The 20,650-nt window shown below is 39.3% G+C and overlaps 1 protein-coding gene and 1 long non-coding RNA gene across 2 annotated transcripts in view; both read left to right on the top strand.

Annotated features, from left to right (window-relative positions):
• The window catches only part of MDGA2 (MAM domain containing glycosylphosphatidylinositol anchor 2), a 729,529-nt gene that overhangs the window by 35,677 nt on the left and 673,202 nt on the right, over positions 1–20,650 (top strand).
• On the top strand, positions 5,420–19,017 carry LOC129144978 (uncharacterized). Its single transcript, XR_008549908.1, has 3 exons — positions 5,420–5,627; positions 12,552–12,771; positions 18,544–19,017. It is a non-coding gene; the product is annotated as an uncharacterized LOC129144978 (long non-coding RNA).

Genomic DNA, 20,650 nt, shown 5'->3' with positions numbered 1-20,650 from the left:
TTTATTCACATACAGTCCAATGTTTTTTAATGATGTCCTTTCTTCTGAAATTTCACTTAAAGCAAAATGGCAGAAACCTACTTTTTAAAATAATTTTTAGTGTCAGTTAAGGAAAAAACTCATATGAGAATAATAGAATTCATGCAGAGGATATCAAAGATAATTCAGTTTCTTTATGGAGAACAGAACCCACTGGATTAGGTGTAGCTGAGTTTTCTAGCTTGAAGCATATAGTTAGTAGTTACTTAGGATATACAGAAAATAATTCCCCTGTTGACAACCTCAGCGGCAATCCCGTTTTATTTTCATACTAGTTTTTACAAGAAACATGTATTGAAAATGTGCAATAATATACATATATCATAAAACTAACAAAGAGAAAAATTATTTTTATTTAGGAGAGAAGAGATCATGTGTAACACTACAGCTTTCTTTAGGTGAGACTATTACAATTTAAAAATTTGATGATTTGGTTCATGTACTAAAATCTCAAACTAAACCAACAGAGTTATTTAACCAAACATCTGAAGAAGCCTGTTGTTAAAAAAATTTTATGGGCCTCCCTGGTGATGCAGGCAATTGAGCACAGCACTGTGAAGCTGTCCGCAGCCTCTGCAGTGCCAGTTGGATCCCCGCCGGCCTCGGAGGAACCCACATGGTGAGCCAGACCTCTTCTGTCTCGCTCGCTTCTCCCCTCAGCAGTGTATTTATTCAGTCTGCCTGTTCTGAGCCCTGCGCTATCTCTGGTGAATCCTCCCAGCCTCCTGCACATCTGGCCTATACCCTGGCTCTTGAATAAATAAAAAATAAATCTTAAAAAAAAAAATTGTTTTTACATTAGGCACATTTTTGGAGATCATAATAAATACATTCATAAGAAATTAATTCCAAAACTAGCTCACATGGTTTAGAAATGCTTATCTAGCTGATGGTTACATGGAGACTGGGAGATCTGTGACTAGAGTAGGCCTAGAATTTTTTTTATCACAGTCTGCTTTGTTTAGTAGTGAACCTAGTCAATTCATTTTACTCTTATAATAGATGCATTCAAATTTTAGATTTATCACAGCTTTTCCTTGGATTAATTCTTTCTAAATATAAAATTCAATGTGTCAACTTGCTTAGGTGGAAAGAAAATCAATACTGCAAATATATTCATTTTTTCCACAGAAATTCCCAAGAGAAATTATTATAGATTCAATAAATTTTTAGTGATGAAATATATTCTGTTACTTAGCCTAAATATGTATTTAGTCATTTTATCCCATACTACTCAATTATATTGCAACCCAGTTGTAACAGTGTAAATCATCTTTTTTTTCTTCCTTGTAGAGCAGAATTTTAAGTTACCATGCATTACAATTGTTGTATCTACTTCAGTTGGGGTCAAGAGATAGCAAAGTAAAGATTTCCTTTTAAAACTGCAAACTATAAAAATCAACCCATAAATAAGCATACTTATGATTTGCAGCATTATCATATTTTAAGAGAGAATCTCTAAATTGACTTTTTAAATTTTATTTTATATATTTTTTACATCATTTTTCATTTTTACAAAATGTATGCATTTTCATCTTGGTTATAGTTCCTATACAATTCCTACCCTCTTTGTTTTGATCCTTCTCCCTTCCCCCCACATCTGGTATTTTTCTTTTTCTTTCTGGCTTATTTCACTGAGCATGATCCCTTCCAGCTCCATCCATGTTGCTGCAAACTGCATGAGTTTATCTTTTTGATTACTGAGTAATATTCCATTGTGTATATGTACCACATCTTCTTGATCCAGTCATCTATTTTTTGGGCATTTGGATTGTTTCCATAGCTTACCAAAACAAAGAGGCACCCTAGCAATTGGGAGAAATTTTTTGCACACAACACTAATGATAAAGGACTGATCAAAAATCTACAAAGAGCTGATGAGACTCAACAAAAACAAAGTAAATAACCCAGTCAAAAAATGGGCAGAAGAGCTAAAAAGAAACTTCTCCAAAGAGGAAATGCAAATGGCAAACAGGCATATGAAAACATGTTCAACATCACTTGTAATCAGGCAAATGCAAATCAAAAGAACAATGAGATACCATCTTACACCAGTGAGAATGGCACATATTAAAAAAACTAGCAACAACAAATGTTGGCAACGATGTGGAGAAAAAGGAACTCACTTGCACTGCTAGTAGGAGTGCAAACTGGTCCAACCACTATGGAAAGCTGTGCGGAGGTTCCTCAATCTGCTAAGGATGGAGCTTCCATATGATCCAGCAATTTTACTTCTAGGTATTTACCCAAAGGACACAGAAACATTAATTCCAAAGGGCACATGCACCCCTATGTTTATAGCAGCACTATTTATGAAGGGTATGCTATGGAAAAAATCTAAGTTGACTCTTAATTGGAATGTTTAGCCATCTCTACAGAATTTGGAGTTTGTGAAAATTCTGTAACTAACAGAACTATTGGTTACATTAGTTATGTAATTGTTATTTTGACTAAGGAAAGTATAGTTAGAAGAGGCATTAACATTTCTTTCACAAGATGCAGGATTCAACAAGTCATCAAACTTACAAAGGTCATTATTCTTATCCTCTTGACAAAATTGACTGGAAAGTATAGCAGGCTGCCAGTGTAATGACCTGTTATCACAACCTTACTTATAATTATGCATGATACCCTTGCTTGGCAAACAGCTCTGGTTATTTTGTTTTGTATTGTTTTTGTTTGTTTTATTTCCTTGTAAAGGTCATTAAACATAGAGAAATAGTCTGACAGTGCTATGTGAGGTCCACTGCCCATATCAACACTGTTCACTTAGCAATTATACTTCGTAGTGCAAACTAATGCATTTTTAGAATGAAAATCAGTCTTTCAGAATATAGCTTAGCATGTCTGTTGTTGCAAAGCCCTCTTACTTCTAGATAAATACAAAAAAAAATTATATATTGAACTTTGAAACACTAGATTAGATGTATGATGATTCCACGAAATTACTAAAACCTTGCTAGGTCATGTCCGAAATAAAATAATGGCTTCCTATTTTATCAATTTTGAGTAATGCATTTATTTACTCTTTCAATAAATACAAAGCCTATATTATTATATACAGTAGTCTAGAAACATTAGAAACACAAAACTGGACTAACAAATGAAAATAGAAGTCACATAAGAGTAAATACATAATTAGTATATATTTATTGAACTTCTTTGGTCAAAGGGAACTTCAGGAGATATTCTGCAGGAAACTAGATTTTAGAAACCATTTAAAGTGAGGAATGTTGTTATATAATTTATTTCTTGTTTCCCAACAGAATTATTGCATTTTTTAAAAAGCAAATAATTTTTATTTAGATTTTTTTTAAAGATTTATTTATTTTTATACAAGAACTGGGGTATAGGCCAGATGCATGGGAGGGTGAGAGGATTCACCGGATACAGACCAGGGAACAGAACAGGCAGACTGAAGAAATACACTGCTGAGGGGAGCTGGGGTGCGACAGGAGAGGTCTGCTGCACCATGTGGGACCCTCGCTGTCCGGCCGGGACCTGCGGACATCTTCACAGCGTGGCACTCAACCACCTGCGCCACCAGGGAGGCCCTATTTAGATTTTATTAACCTGTGAGCATGACCATAGCATCTGTTATAGTCAGAGGATACTACTAAAAATGAAGCCTGTATCTTTAAGGATAATCTAGGATTCTTATTTACTATGTCTAAAAAATATTTAGCTGGAAAATGCTACAGAAAACAAACAGAGTATTTCAAAATTACAACTCATTCTATGGCTTTGTCTTCCTGAGAAAGGAAAAGTAAATGAATAGTCATCAAATATAGTCAAATTTCTTGGAGTCTTTGGAGTCTTTTGGAGTCTTTGAATCCATATACTTACTGTTTTTTTTTTTTTCCATTTGTTTATAACATGACAAGCGAACTCTATTGTGCATTCATATAAAGCCTGAAGTCATTGCCAATGAGAGAAATTTGGAATAAAAATAGGTCTGTCCTTAAAAGTCAGATGACTGGGGATAGGTTTTAAAATACTGGCCCTCTGGATTTTCATTGCAGTTAACAAATTCACTCTGGCTAGTTTGAACAAAAAGTATGTTGTATGTAATATTCGGTTCTTGCATTACCCTCTAAAGATCTGGTAGAGAAGACTTTAAGTTGAGTTCTTCAGACTTACTTCTTACAACAAGAACCACTTTTTCTCTGCCCCAACTAGGCCATTATGGTTCTTCTCATCATCTCTCGTAGCCCAGATTACCATGGTTACCTTCTTGCCTACCTTATTTCTTATGTATTCTGACCTATGTCCTCAGGCTTCAAGCAACTCCATCTATAAATATCTCAATATGCCATTCTAAATTCCAAAAAATTAACAAAATTCTTGTATCTGCAAATAATTAGATGAAGAAACTCATCTTTTTTGGTCCAGTATGTTTTCCACAGTCTGCATTCTTTTAACTGCATTCCTTAGTTTTGTCTCCATAATTTCAATAAATTTGTCCTTTACAAGATTACTTCATGGACAGTGTTGTGTTCACCCATAAAGTGGCACATGATTTCTGGATCTTTACATATTTTTTGAATGAATAAAATAAAATAAAACAATATTTATTTATTTATTTAAAAACTTTCTAACATTTGGGGAGAGTGTGTGGGATTTTTTTTCTTTCTGTGTTTAATTGTCATTCCTTTCATTTATGGTAAAGCAGAATGAGAAAAAAACAACAGTATGTTACACTTACGTAAACTAATTTGTAGGTTCAGGCAACCTCAGAATCAGTAAATCTCTTTTCAAGTGAAACCATGCAGTATTTTATTTCAGAATACTCAATGTTATAAATGAATCCCTAGATTATTACATAGATGCACTACGGAAATTAGATTTTAATTCAAATTAGATATGGAATGCTAATTTTCATTAGCAGGACTCCAAAGGAGCAAATTCTTCTGTGAACAGTGTTACTGAGTCCCTCATTAATCCATGTGTTAAAAAAACAAAAACCAAAAAAACAATTTTGGCAACTGTGCATTTTATATTTGAGGTTCATGATTTTATATTTTAAACAGTTATTTGTAGATTGAGCAAATCAAGAAACACTTGCTCACAATTCTATTCCTATTTATGTTTATAGATTTACAAACTTAGAAAGCTCATTCACATTAAAAGTGATTGTATTAATTTGTCTATCCTTTAACTCCCTCAGAGATGGTCAAATATCACATAGTAATCTAATATTACATAAGCTTATTATTATAATCATAAGTTTCATAATTTAATTATGATAAAAGTGTTCTTAGTTTGTTGACTAGCTGACAACATTGATTCTTCAATATGGCTAAAAGCAAAGTTTGAGAAACTTGCTCACCAAAGGAATTAGGAGAAAAATTAGAGCAAGTATTTAACAAGCAGAGTTTTAAATAGAGTCCAATTTATAGGAAGAAAGTTATTCATAGCAGGACATGGAGCTAGTGGTGTTTTGTAGACAATCTCATAAAATATTTTGAGTTTTAACTTGTGACTATTTTAGAAGGAACAACTTTAAAATATATAGCAATTTTGCTTAAGCAATTCCATCTTCTACTCAGGAGGAGTTTGGAGAGATACCGTGATATTCTTTGGGACTGGTGAGTTGCTGAAAGGTGGGAATGAGTGAAGTTTCATTTCATGATATCTGCTTCTGTAGGAAAATGACTGTGGGATGACCCTGAGGGTCACAGAATTGCTGTATATATGGGGTCCTTTTGAGAAACATAAAAAAATGAAGTGGCCTTTAACTTGAGAAAGAAATCACCCCTAAGTGATTGTGTGACTGGAACATGAAAATTTGAAACTATTGCCATTTCTGATGTCTTGGACAGAGAAAAGATTGGCAATATTTTCCATGTACTTAGTACTATTCAGTGTTTGCTAAAGCAAATTGTATTTTATTAGATGATATCTCAGTATTGTTTGCTCATAATTAATTTTTACCCAAGACAATAGCATTTCACAATTCTATTCTCAGTTCCTTAGCTTCCATAAACATTCACTTATTCCCTTAACTTATCAGCTTGATTTTTTTTTTTTTGTTTGATATTCGTTTAAAGCACTATTGTTCACCATGTATATTTCCAAACTTTGCCATATATGCTTTTACTTTGTCATATTCTATTTTTTTCATTTTATGTATTTTTTCATATTTATATTAGAACTAATGTTTCATCCCTTTGCTGATGCTTCCACTTTTGATATTGAACGCCGGCCTCAGTTTCCCTCAGCCAATAAAAGGAAGCAGGGTTTGAAGAGAAGGAAAGTAGTTTAATTTGTCAACAAACTGAGGACCACAGTCCTGCCTTTGGCAGAGGGAAGGGTTATTTATACAAAGGACTAAAGCAAAGGAGATAGAAAGGCTCAGCATGTCCTTTTGATGCAGGCATAGGAGATTTCAGATGGGTGCCAGCTTGCTTTGTTAACACCTGATATTTAACTTCCTTAGATGTTTAACTTCCTTATTATCCTCTTAGGGATCTACTTCCTTTCCTTAGAACTGCAAGAAGACAAACTTGTTAAATACAACAGATAGAAATGCTTATCTGATGGGGCAGATTGTATCACATTCTGATAATCTGCTGTTTCATACACTTTTTATGCAGTCAATTCTTTTATTTGTTCCACAGCAAAAATCAACACATTCTATTTTAAAATTCATGATTAATATTTTCCTATATTTATTTATGAATAGACAAAAGTTCTTTTCTAGAAATACTTATGAATTTCTTGTGGGAGTTATATTTAAGGGCTGAGATTTTTCTGCATACTTTTATTTTTTATTTTTTACCATTTTTTTTAAAGATTTATTTTTTATTTATACAATAGCTAGGGTATAAGCCAGAGGCGTAGGAGGGTGAGAGGATGCACCAGAGACAGCGGGGAACAAAACAGGCAGATGACTGAAAGCACTGCTGAGGGGAGCAGCAGGGGAGACAGGAGAGGTCTGCTATGACATGTGGGTATCTCCCTGGCTGGCTGGGAATTGAACCCACGCTGCAGAGGCTGCAGACAGCTTCACAGTGCTGTGCTTAACCCCCTGTGCCCCAGGGAGGCCCAGCATACCTTTATTTTTTAAAATACTTCCAGTATTTTCATCAGGGTCCACAGAGTGATTTTTTTGCTTTGCTTATGTTAACCACAATTATCTTGATTTTCACTGGAAATGAGATATAGTAAAACATTAGTAACTCTGTTTATTAATATATATATATCATTTTATTACAATGTCAAAGAACTCAATGAAATTGGTATCACTACACTCACTTTTCAGTTGATGAAACTGAGGACTAGTTATTTTTAGTAAGTCTTAAAATCTTTCAGGTTAATTTTTCACATAGCCTATGAAAGACCTTAATTTAAAATTCTGATTCATTTATCTAATAGTTTATATTCTTCAATCATTCATTCATGCAATTCATATTATCATTCAATTAATAACTGGAAAGTGCCCATTTTATTCAAGCACCACTGATGGTGCTTCTCATCAGTTGGATTAAAAAAAGCATTCTTTCTTTTTTTTTTATAGAGGCATGTTTTTATTTATTTATTTGTTTGTTTTGTTTATACATTCGCTGGGTACAGTCAGAAGCGCGGGAAGGTGAGAGAATTCACCAGAGTCAGAGCGGGGAGCAGAGCAGGCAGAAGGACCGAAGCACACTGCTGAGGGGAGCAGCGGGCGGCAGGAGAGGTCTGCGCGCCATGTGGGACCCTCCTCTGGTGGCCGGGGAGCATCCGGGGATCGAACCTGTGCCACGGAGGCTGCAGGCAGCTTCGCAACCCAGCGCTCAACCGCTGCGCCGCCGGGGAGGCCCAAAAAAATCATTCTTTCAACTGACATACAGAGCTGCCGGGCCAGAGCCTTGGCTTTTTAAGCACTTTTATTGTTGGTTTTATGGTTCCTGGATTTAGGAGTTCCTCAGTCCTTAACTATGGTGTGAGAAGAATTCACAGCTTTGTCTTTAGCAGAAGCAAAAGCAAAGTTTAATTAACAAACAGAATATAAGGGAACCCAGGGATAGGTACTTGGGTGAGTAGATTCCTTGGTAAGAACAATTGTGGTGCTCCAGCCTTCAGTGGGATGCAGGAATTGTTTGTTCACTGTCCTTTTGCCCAGGAAAAGGGCAGGTAACAGTTTCCCTGCCCCACCCAAAGGAGAGTGGAGCTGAGCTGGGAGAAGAAACTGGGAGAGGAGACTGGAGAAGGAAGGAAGCAGCGTGGAGAGCCAGAAGGAGACCTGGAGGAGGCACGTGGAGCAGAGAGACATGTAAAAATTGCACTTGCTTCTTGGTCCTGGACTGTTTGAAACAGATGTGGGTGAGAGACCCCTGGGGAGGGTAACAAGGGCAGCGTTTATCTTGATTTTGGTTTTGCTCTTTTCCTCCTGGACTTGTCTGACTGTTTCTGACTCTTTTCTATGGGTGCCTCCCAGAAAATGCTTTGACTTGTGGCAGGCTTTCGGGTCTTGCTCTGGGCCAATCCTATTTGGCTGGACTTTTACCCATGAGGGGATAGGTAACTTCGGGTGCTTGATTTGGAAACTATATTCTTTGTCTTTTCTGTATTGCACACTAATTGTATTAAAGTCCCTTTTTATTAAAGGTCTTGATACCGGAATTGTCAGGTCTAGTCTCCCAGCCAGGAACGGATCCCAGGCTGCAGGGCAGCGCTGAGTCCCAGCCACTAGACCCCCCAGGGTTGGTGTCTCACGAAGCCGCAGCAGGAACTTCGCAGACGCTCAGGCAAGCAAGCGAGAAGAGGCAGTTTGTTTAGAAAAAGAAAAAGTTTATTGAGGAGAAAAAGAACAGAAATAAAGTGGGACTCCTAGGCCAGGGAACCAGGCCTGGGAGGGGCAAGGAAGCCAAAGTAGAGTCGTGTCTTAGGGAATATATACCTTTTTTCCCTCATTATTCTAAAGCTGCCCCAGTCTCTTTGTGATTGGTCAGTTCTCGGCTGTCTCACTCAATTTGTTACTGAGTGGGGATCTTCACACTCCTTATCTAACAGCTTTCTCTTTCCCCATTTGTTGCATCTTTAAATTTATGGCCCAGTCTTCTGGATGGGCATCCCTGCATTGAAGTTAAACAGCTGCCCTTCTAATGTGTCCATAAATTAAACTACTCTCCATTTCTCCAATCTCCGCCTCCCTTTACCACCTGAAGGAAACCAGGACCAGCATTAACAATGTTGTCCTTGGTCCTGGCATGTTTGTTTTTCCTAATGGAATTGGTTATATTTCTTTGGTTGTCCTTATCTCTGAAGCCTCCCTAAATTCTTCAGAGATCCCCTCCTGCACTGTCCCTAAAACTGCCTAATAACCCTAGCTTGCCCTGTCTCATTCTTATATGTTTTTTCTTGATGTGGCAGATGGCAGAAACTATTCAGAGCGGGCAGGTTTGGGGGTTCTGGAGTGTCCCTCACCCTGCTCTGTAACACTTTGTTGGGGTACACTGCACAGGCAATCCTGGGTTGTAGTTTATTGGTCCAGGCAGCAGTTTCTAAGTCACTCCCCCTTCTACTGTACTCCAGGGTGAAGTTTATCAGCCTTGCTGGCTGGTTGGGGCAGGGAAGAGCATTTAAACCTGGATGGGCATGGTGTCAACCAGCTCTGCCCCTCCCTTGGAGGGGGAGAGCATTTAGGGTTTATTTTACTGAATAGGTATTGCTTGTCCTGTTTAGGGGAATTGCTTGTCATCCAGAAACTGACCAATATGGAGGAATTGCCCCCTCTGGGTGTTTCTTGCTCTCCTTGAACTTCATCATCTGCCTGTAGCCTGGGGTGGTACTCTGCCTTTCTCCCCTCTGGGTGTTTCCTGGCTCTCCCTTGGCTTTATCAACTCTGGTGTTTCCTGGGGTCCTGGGTATAGCTGGCTGTTTAATTTTTCTTAGGCATTGAACTCCTAGCCCTAATTGTCTAGCACTTTTGAGTGCACACTTGTAGAACTGTGTCATAGCCGGCACCTTTATGTGAGAAAATGGCCTCCACAGTTTGTTTATCTGTCATTTAACTTTTCTGACACTTTCATGGGTATTTTAATGAGAAACAGAGGCAATTTTATTAGCAGGGAGACTCAGCTAACAATTTTGGGAAGCTCTGACTTGTGTTCATTGATGCAAATATAGTATTTAGATATCAAAGAAACCTTTGAAGTCAGCAGTTTCTTACCCAGATATTAATTTATAGAATCTTTGCTTTTCCTTCCTGTTTCTTGGACTTTTTGATTTCAGATGAGTATATTTCATTAGTGTATATAAACATATACATATGTAAAATAAAAATGTAAACTTTATTATTTTGATTTTTTAATGAGAAAATGTCATAAAATCACTTTATTTTTTTTAAAGATTATTTACACAAGCACTGGGTACAGTCAGAAGCACGAGAGGGTGAGAGAATTCACCAGAGACAGAGCGGGAAACAGATCAGGCAGACTGACGAAATACACTGCTGAGGGGAGCATGGCAGGAGAGGTCTGCATGCCATGTGGGACCCTCTCCGGCAGCCGGGCATCGAACCAGCGCTGCAGAGTCTGCGGGCAGCTTCGCAGCCCAGCGCTCAATCACTGTGACCAGGGGAGGCCCCATAAAATCACTTTAAAAAACAATTTATAGAACAATTGCATAAACATTAATAACATAATTCAATCAAAAAGTTTAGCCTGTCACCTTTGCAATCATCTTGAAACTTTTATTAAAAAAATTTACATTTAAATTTCAAAATTTATTCAAGGATATTCCTGTCTGAATAAGTGTTATGAGATTTAAAATCTAAGCCCATGGATGCTATAATCATTCTAATGTCAGCATTCTGGCTTTAAATAATATAAAAGGGGCCGCTCTACCCAAGACTGCCTGCCTGTGATTTTGCAAGTGCCTCTCTTTCCTTCTCTTTCTCCTTATCCTAATAACCCTGTTTTTTTTAATGTAAATAATAATAATTATAATAATATTATAATATAAAAGGGCAGTATCTATTCAGATAATATGGAAAAAAACTGTTAATGTTTGATGACAGATAACTAGGGTCTGCCAACTATTAAGGGATGGAAGCTTTAAACAGGGACTTGACCATCCATATGCACAAAGGCAAAGGTAGCCACTTTTGTTGTGTGCTAACAGTGTGGAAGAATTTTTTAAATAGAATTAGTATGTACAGACAGAGAGAGGGAAAAAGATTTCAAGTTTCCCTGCCAACTCCAAAAATTACCCTTCCACTCCTGAGTAGCCACATTTGGCATGCTTTTGCATGAGACGGTTCCACCAGGTTTTGATACCTCTGGTTGTCATTCCTCTCTAGTTTGAGCACTTGTTTTGTGCTTAGATTTTGAGTTTTACTCTTTTAGCTTCTGTTGCAGGAAACCCCAGGCCAGAATAACACTGGAAACCCTGAAATGATGAGAAAGATCATGAGCTTGGTATTTGATTCTGTTGATAGTTGCTTTAACTATTTTTTTTCACTTTTCCAAAGTCTAAGGGATGTAGAATGACATCTGGGACCACGTGTTTTTAGTCTCTAGCTTTAGGAATTTGATTATGAGTTCATGGAAAGAATTTGGTTTTAATTTTGACTTTTTAAAGTTTGAGTTTTACAATTTTGATTTTTGCATGTTTGTTTATGGGGCTATGTTTTGATTTTCCCCTTTATGTCCTTTTGCAGACTATTTTTTTCTACTCCTCAGGGTTTTCACCACAAAAAGCCAGAAAGAATACTCAGGCTCCTAGCCCCACCTTCTGCTATTCCAAAACAACTTAAACCTTTGTTTGCTCTCACTTAAATTTCTTCACATAAAATGCTGCTTCTGTTCTTTGGCTACCCTCAATTAAGACTCAATTTTTTTATAGACTCAATTAAGCTCTATCTTTTTCATAAAATCTTGCCTGAAATATACATGCTGACTATAGTCTGAAGTCCCAAACTACTTTTAATTAATACAGAAGGATTAAGTACTTAATTATTTATCCTTCTATATTGTTTATGCTGAAACTTCAAAAAATTTCAGTTGTTCTAACTGCAGTTGTTCTAACTGCAGCCTTTGTTGATCAAACTGCTCCCACAGCAGTTTTCCACGGTGAAAAGAATGTAAAGGTATGAGAACTCATACTAGAAAGAGTTAAGAGAAAGGCATTTGACCATACTACTGTATTCATCTTGGTTCACTATTCTCCTTTGATTTTTGCTACAATGGGTACATAGAGAAATCACCCATTAAGATACTTGATATGTTCACAATCAGCTAGACCTTTGCATACTCCAAGTCTAATTACCAAACACAAACTTTGATTAAACAAAGCAATCACTTTTTGTTTGTATTTTACTGCATAAAAATGTGAATTTGTTTGTTTAATTAAATTTTTATTGATAAACCATTTGCCTACAATACTATATAGGTTTTGGGAGTACAACTTCATGCCTCTTATTGGATTCAGTAGAGATTTTCTGTTTCTTTGATTTATACACATAACTATGTTACTCTCTTCCTTTTACTTATTTTGGGCTTATTTTTTCCTCTTTTTTTCCCTAGCTTCTTAAAGTTTGGCTTGTTTATCTGACGTGGTATGGTGGCACAGTATGAGAAAATGATTATTCAAAGTCCAAGCAGTTTTGTGAACAATGAGAAGCCTAGAAGAGCTACTCAGTGATACTCCTTTGAGAGGAGCAATTTAATGTGCAGTCCCCAGCCAGAGACAGTCTCGCTTTTATTGAGTGAAATACAGAAGATGGAAATCAGAGCAAGCAAGCAGGTAAAGTATGCCTAAGCTTGTGGGGAACACGTATCCACCTGGCGCCAGCCATGGCTGAGTGATCAGGGACAGAATACAGGGGTCTGAGTGTAGATGTTAATATAAGCATATCCTCTAAAGCTATATCTGAACATGCTATTTTCAGTACATATTTCCTCATACTAGGACTTTTCCCTGAGAGGCCCCTTACCTGAGTTCCCTGTTCATCCTCTGGGCACAAGATACAGGAAAAACAAGGCAAAGAAGAGACCCACATTCCCATATATCTCCCTTTTTTGTCTTAAGGCAGGTTGAAATAGGGAAAGAGCTTGGAGGAGGTACCAGAAGAGGTCATCGGTATTGTGATCATTACAAGAGGGTCAGCCTGGCTTTGGCTTGTACTATATGTCAGAACAAGTAGCAAAGGGCTTTAGCACTGAAAGAAATAGTAAAATAAATAATATACCAAGTCCAGTTATAATCCATACTCTGACATTTAGGCCCTCAAACTAAGTTTTTGGATTTAGCTGGTGGGCTAAGTCATCTAAGGGAGTTAGTGTGGCATTTTGCACCTCTTCTTGTATTTGGGCCATTGGTGGCTAAAGTTTATTTCTGAGATCTAGAATATCTCATCTGAGATGGTTATGAAAGGCACCATGAAGGTATAGGGAGATTTTTTTCCCCTGATCTGGAGGAACATCCTACTCCCACAGACTGTACAAAAATCTGGTGTTGAATTATTTTACAGCGATTGGCACCATCCACACCTAGATCTATATACCACTGAGTTTGAAAAGGGACACAGTAATTATCAGAGTGGTGATGAGAAAGAGCACAGATTGGCATGTCTTCTGTGAGATAAAACCAATCATGGTGCCATCACCCTGCCATCCCTCTTTGTTACAAGGGTAACCACAGCTCTTTAATGACCCTGGTGGAGGGAGCCAATTTCTTCCAGTATAAATAGTATCATTAGAGGATAGTGGGGGCTCTGGGCCCCCCAGGTGAGATTAATCACAGTGTATTCAATACAAGTGTCCAATAAGTGTTGTTACACACAGCAGATGGATGGGGCATAAAAATTCTAAAAAGAGGAATAACCATCTTACCTTAGAACCCTTAGAATATATAATGATGTGGGTTAGTATTGATAAGAACAGGTTTTTAGGGGTTACAGATGCCCCTGTAATCCTTAGGGTATTTTTAGCTTCATTTGTTAACCTTTTAGGTCTCCCCAGGTTCGTCAGGTAGACCATTTAGCAGAGGTTAACGGATACTTGTTATTCTTTTGTTGTCCCATCTGTTCCATCCTGGGAGGCAGTTGTATTGTCAGCAGCTGGGGTTCTGGGATGGCCTGATGCCAATTTATGGTATGGGTGGACAGCTTTTGTTGGTATCCAGAGGGGTCCTATGGGAGACAGAACAGAATCATTAATACTTCAATGGGGCCAAGGAGCCACCATGGTCCTTGTAGTGGGTGTCGGTACAAAACCACAGATCTTGGTCCAGATTTGGTAGGAATGAAATGTTGTTCAACACCTGTTAGAGGAATTCAATTTAAGAAGTTTAAAATAAATAGAGTTTTATAAATTTGTTTTTTGGAGAAAAGTTGTTTTCTAGATTCCTCCTTTTTTGCCTTAAAAGTTGTGTTTTAAGAAGCCCATTGGCTCTTTCAAATAAAGCCTGTCCTATAGGATTATAGGGGATGCCAGTGATATGTTTAATGATTGCAGGAATGACTGAAAGGCCTTGGTGATGTAAGCTGGTCCATTAGCCATTTTTATCTGTGAGGGGTTCCCACGACCACAATTAACTTGTTTAACAGATTCCCCTGTATGAATGGAGGTGTGGATCAAACTAGAGGAAGTATTGATACATGGATGTATTAAGGTGACCAAAAGGGTCATAATGAGTCACATCCATCTGCCAAATTTTATTGTTTTTAAATCCTCTAGGGTTTATTTCCATTGAAGAAACTGTTGTAGTAAAGCACTGACAGTCTGGACAGGCTCTGATAATTTTCCAGACCTGTTTTAAAGAAATACCAAAAGACTTAGTTAAGATTTATGCTCTCTGATGAAAAATTAATGGGCATTAACTGCATCCTGAAAGTAATTAGTGACCATAACCAGTTTATCTGCCTGTTCATTTCCCTCAGAAATTAGGGCAGGTAAAGTGGAATGAGATCTGATATGAGTTATGAACAGAGGGTTATAGTGATTTTGAACTAGGACCTATAGTTTTCAGAACATATGAAAAAGCTGTGGATCATTGACATCATGGAGAGCCCTGTCAATAACCTGTGTGCCGTTAGCCACTAGGTGGAGTCTGCTACTATATTTAGAGGTAATTTGGGAAAATGTTGGAGTACCTCAATAGCAGCTGCCAACTATGTCTTAAAGTAATAAAGTCCCCAATTTTCCTGATCTTTTCAGCTGATAGATCCTTTTCCAGTCTTTCCAGATCTGTCTACGAAGACAGTGAGAGTGCCTGAAATGGGCGTCTATGAGATGACAGTAGTTAAATAAAGAGGAAGTAACTTGAGGCCTTGAAATACCTTATCATGGGGTAATGAAAATTCCAAAGCAGCTAACATAATTGGCCATAGAAATCTGTACAAGTTTGCATTGCCTCAAGGTAGCTTGGAAGTCAGATTTGATTAGAACAGGATTAATGACATCTCTTTACCAGGAAGCATCTTGGCATCTGAGACATACTTGTAAGTGTAATTCCATCTGGGGGCATAGCTTTTTCATGGGGTGATGAGTTTGAAATCGCCATTCAATTACCCCTATATGAGGATGAAGCTGACATATCAGTCTGGTTGGACTGTGAGGGGTGTTCAGAATGATAAGGTGAACAGATTTGTCTGGATCTATGCATTTTTTGGCTGTGGGAGAGTTCAGGATGAAGATAAGTTGTTGTCCCCTTTAAGTGTAGCAAATAAATGTCTTAACTGATAGGTGGGGATATCCATGGAGGGACAATGCCAATTAATGTTACGGAGTAGTTTTTGCAAATCATTGAATGTCAGGTTATCTGGAACAAAGGGGGAGACTCGTTGAGGAAGAATCCCTCTTTGAATCATAACATACCCAAGATATTTCCAAGGTTCACTCTTTTGAGCCTTTTCAGGGGATGCCTGTAGCCAGTCTGGGAGGTGTAATTTAGTAAATGTATATACATGAGATAAAGTGTCAGGATTAGAGTGGGGCAGAAGGATATCATCCATGTAGTGATAAATTATGGCATCAGGGAATGCCTCACGAGTAGGGCCTAAGGCACGATCCACATAAGTTTGACAAATGCTTGGACTGTTGACCCTGCTGTGTGCAGAACTTTCCACAGGGATTGTTTGAGAGGGGCTCTCACATTAATGCTAAGCAGAGAGGAGGCAATTTTTTTTTTTTAAATTTTCCTCATGTGGAGGGATTGTGAAAAAGCAGTCTTTCAAATCTGTAATTAAGAGATGATATTTTTGTGGGATAAGGGCTGGGTAGGGTGTCCGGGATGTAGGGCCTCCATGGGCTTATATGAGCATTAACTTGCTTATGATCATGCAGGAGCCTCCATTTGCCCCATTTTTCATGGAGTCTGTGTTCCTCCCAGACCTGATATGGTTAAAAAGGAGGATCAAGTTCACCAAGAGGGGTGCCAATCTTTAAAGGCTATGATTGTAATATCAACCCCAGGGTCAGTAAATCCGGTTATGCAGAGCTTTATTTATTTATTTTAAGATTTATTTATTTTTATAAAAGAACCGGGGTACAGGCCAGATATGAGGGAGGGTGAGAGGATTCACTAGAGACATTGCAGGGAACAGAACAGGCAGACTGACGAAATACACTGCTGAGGGGAGCAGTGGGTGAGGCAGGAGAGGTCTGCCACGTCATGTGGGAATCTCCCGGACCGGCCAGGATCGAACTGACGCTGTAGAGGCTATAGACAGCTTCACAGCACAGCGCTCAACCGCCTGCGCCACCAAGGGAGACATTTTAAATGTGGAAATAGAAGCCATTTTCAAAAACAATGTCAAGTTAAACTAATCTCTAAAGCAAAACCAAAATAAAAATGTCCATGATGTAAAAAGGGTTTTCATTGGACCAATCAAGGTAGATCCAAATTTGATGCCCAGGGAAATCCTCTTTTGGGAAATGAGAAGAGGGGCGTCAACTCCCACTCCCCATCAAAAATAGAGAGTCAGACATGGAACATCAGCACCCAAGTATGGGAGCCTCTGACAGACCAACCAGTTTTTGGAAAGCGAGTTGCAAAATTAAGAGTGTGCTACACCAGGTAGTGCTGGTTTAGACTTAAACATTATCCAAGTAGTGCGTTAGATGAGGTCGGCCAGTTCAAATCATCACCATTGATACCTGGGGACTTTTGTCCATGGGATATGCAGGATTAGCTTTGGGGAAATCAAATTTTTCAACCTAGGGAATTCTGGTATTGCTACAACTGATTGATTCTAATTACATGGGACAGATAAACTTGAAGGCAACCAGCTTTGGGTATGTTAATTCATCTGGTACCCACTGTGCTCAATTACTGTTAATACCCTGTACAATTCCTAAACATTAATATTTTAAAATATTGTTACCTATACGGTGGCAAGTACCTTTTGACAAATCACTATTTGTATTTTCATAATACAAATGAAATGGCATCTTGAAGCCGGTCTGATTGTAGCTAAAGAGCTTGAAGGAGTGTTGTTTCCAGATCTTTCCCCATGATTTTACAGCAGCCTGACTGGTTTGAGCAAATATCTGTTTTTGCAGTTACACCTGAACTTAGGGGAGAGCATAAGGACCTTATTCAGTTATTACATCTCTGCCTATGGGAAGGCCATTATTTAAATTTTCCATGGATATGGCAGTTGCAGTATCATGAAATTCCTGAAGCCATACACTATATACTGAGCAGTGGTTAATACTGTTTTAAAAAGAGCCTTCTAGTCATAAGCCATAATGTCATAGCAAGTTCCTACAGCTTCCTCTATTTCCTGGTGAGGGAACCTTGAATGCCATTTTCATTAGTGCTTCTAAATTCTTTAAAAAGTGCAAATCGAGGGCCTCTCCGGTGGCGCAGCAGTTGAGCGCAGCACTGGGAAGCTGTCCGCAGCCTTCGCAGTGCGGGTTCAATTCCCGGCCAGCCAGGGAGATTCCCACATGGCGAGATAGACCTCTCCTGTCTCACCCTCTGCTCTCCTCAGCAGTGCTTGTGGTCCGTCTGCCTGTTCTGCTCCCCGCTCTGTCTCTGGTAAATCCTCTCACCCTCCTGTGCCTCTGGCCGGTACCCCAGCTATTGTATAAATAAAAAATAAATCTTTTAAAAACACCCCTGCAAATAGAGAACCCTGACACCCTTCTCTAATAAGAGGAAAGGCTTGAAATGTTTCTCCCTTTTTTTGTTGCCCTTCGATAAAACATCGTTCTATCAGGGGTATAAAGTCTGGCGGGCAAGACAGTCCTGTAACCAGGCCATATGGTGGCAGTAAAGGGGTAGGCTGTGTTGGAAATTCAGGGGCCTCGGGTATAATATTGTTTTATCTCCTTGAATAGGCCTTAGTGCTAATCGACAGAGATTCCATTAAGTAAGGTGAGACTTTCAGAATTATTATCCTATTTTTTCCCAATCTTTGAGATCTAAACTTCCTCCTTTTGGTTTCTGAGGACAATGTTGTCTAATAATTAGGAGCAGTTTATTAACACTTAATGGTGGCTATCCTAATGGTGCTTAACTATCTGACCCATGCCCTTCCTTTTATGGCCTCTTTTGATGACCCCAAAGGAAAGAAAAATGTTTAGCAAGAACAGAGGAAGCCTGATTTAAGCAAGCATCGATAAGAATTAAGCAAAAAAAAGGAAAAACCTCTAGGTAAGATTCCTAACTTGACCACTCTGCAGGCATTGGAAGCTAATCCTTTTGCAGGCTGTGTTCCTTACTGGAATGATGTCAGAGCTCCTTTACCTTTTCCAGGCTTTGAGAGATTGGTCCTGTTTCCGAGTTCCTTACACGGTGCTCACACAGGGGGCACCAATTGCCGTGTTACTGTGTGTGGCTCGGGATGAGAAAATGATTACTCAAAGCCCAAGCAGTTTTGGAGCAATGAGAATAGAAGGACTATACTGGGATAGTTCCTTGAGAGGCACAACTTGGGGTGCAGTCCCCAGCCAGAGGCAGTCTTGCTTTTATTGAGTGAAATACAGAAGATAGAAATCAAAGAGCAGGCAAGCAAGTAGAGAAAGTCTAAGCAGGTGGGAACCTGTAAGCCCCTGGGCCAGCCACTGCCTATAGTTCAGGACCAGAGTGTAGGGGCCTGAGTGTAGATGTTAATCCAAGCATATCCTCTAGAGCTGTATTTAAACACTCTGTTTTCAGTTTCCTCCTGCCAGGACTTTGAGGTCCCTTGTCTTAGCTCCCTGCTTGTCCTCTGCATGCGAGATACGGAATAGACAAGGCACAGAACAGACTCACATTCCCACATTTATCTATAATCCTGTTTTTTGAAATTATTACTCTGGTAATGATAACATGTATTGATGTTGTTTTTGGAGTCAGTGGGTTTGGAGTGTGAGGTCCTTGGGTTCCCCCTGGGAAAGGTTTAACCAGAGCTCCCCTTTCAGCAGCACACGGTCAGTTTCCCAGGCAAGTTTCTCCACAAGAAGGAGACAGTAGTTATATTTAAATAGCGGGTTAATTAGGGAATGGGACAGAAGAGTAAAAGACACTCACAGAGACACAAGAGGGCAGGAAGAGACGCCCCGAAAGGGGCAGGTTTGCTGTGAGGGGACTGCATGGTTGCAGGTGGGCGGCCTTGAGCAGAGCTGCCTCCCCTGAGGGAGGTCAGCGAAGAGAAGTCCCGGCCTGGTACAGGTCATGGGCAGGCAGGAAGCTGCTGCCCTGAAGAGGGAGTTGGTGAAAGGAAGCATCTGCGTAGTAGTCACAGGTGGGCAGAAGGACAGCTGCCCCTTTGTGTGGGCAGGATTAGGTTTTTATCATCTTCTTTTGGTAGGGAGGGGCTCATCTTTGTGGGTGGATGATTTGTTCCTTAATCTCCATATCTTCACCTTCAGGTCTGTGCACCTGACACTCCCTACAGTAGTCTGACACCTGCCTGGGTGTTGCCCTCCTGATCTGGGCATTGACGCCTAAGGGTCTTGGTTTCTGTAACTGGGTGAATGGCTTATGCTAATCCCTTCTGCCCAGACCTCCTTTTGTGAGGTAGGTTCTAGTCTTGTGATGCCTCCTTCAGGTTTTCTATCTTTTCCTCCATCAGTATCATTAATATCTCACAATCCACCAACAACCAGTTCTTCAGCTCTTGTACACCAACTGTCTGTGCTGTAAGTCAGTTCGACTTTGACACCAGCTCTATGGAGTTAGTATAAAAATCTACAACTTGAAGGGCTCACTCCCAGAACACTGCCCTTCCTTTAGAAACCACTCCCGAGTACTGAATTCAAGGATACCATACACTTGTGTCCGACTTGGTTACGAAATCAGGGATTCTCAAAATTCCTCACCCTTTTATGTCTGATAATTTGCTACAAAGCCTTGCAGAATTCAAGGAAACCCTCTATTTATTATCAGCAGTTTATTGTAAAGGATACTGTAAGGGCAGGACTGGACACAGTACAGGTTTTCTTATCCCATGCAGACTGGGTAAAGGAGGAGTCAGAGTCCACAGTGGTTTTGCAGGTTTTTATTAGGGTTCAGCGGGTACGTGGCAGGCAGGGGTGCTGGGGGGGCGGGAGGCTGGCAGTCCTCCCAGCCCCAGCAAATCCTCACTCTATCTGGGCTCTCTGGCGTTCTCTGCTTCTCTCTCGGCTTCTCTCTCGGCTTCTCTTTCGGCTTCTGCTGCTGCTCTTTTGGCTTCTACTGGCGTCTCTGTGAC

The sequence above is a fragment of the Talpa occidentalis genome, unplaced genomic scaffold (genome assembly GCF_014898055.3).
Source record: "Talpa occidentalis isolate TD23 unplaced genomic scaffold, MPIMG_talOcc4v2.1 talOcc4.11, whole genome shotgun sequence".
Taxonomy (NCBI): Eukaryota; Metazoa; Chordata; class Mammalia; order Eulipotyphla; family Talpidae; genus Talpa; species Talpa occidentalis.
This window is presented reverse-complemented; position numbering and strand designations above follow the sequence as displayed.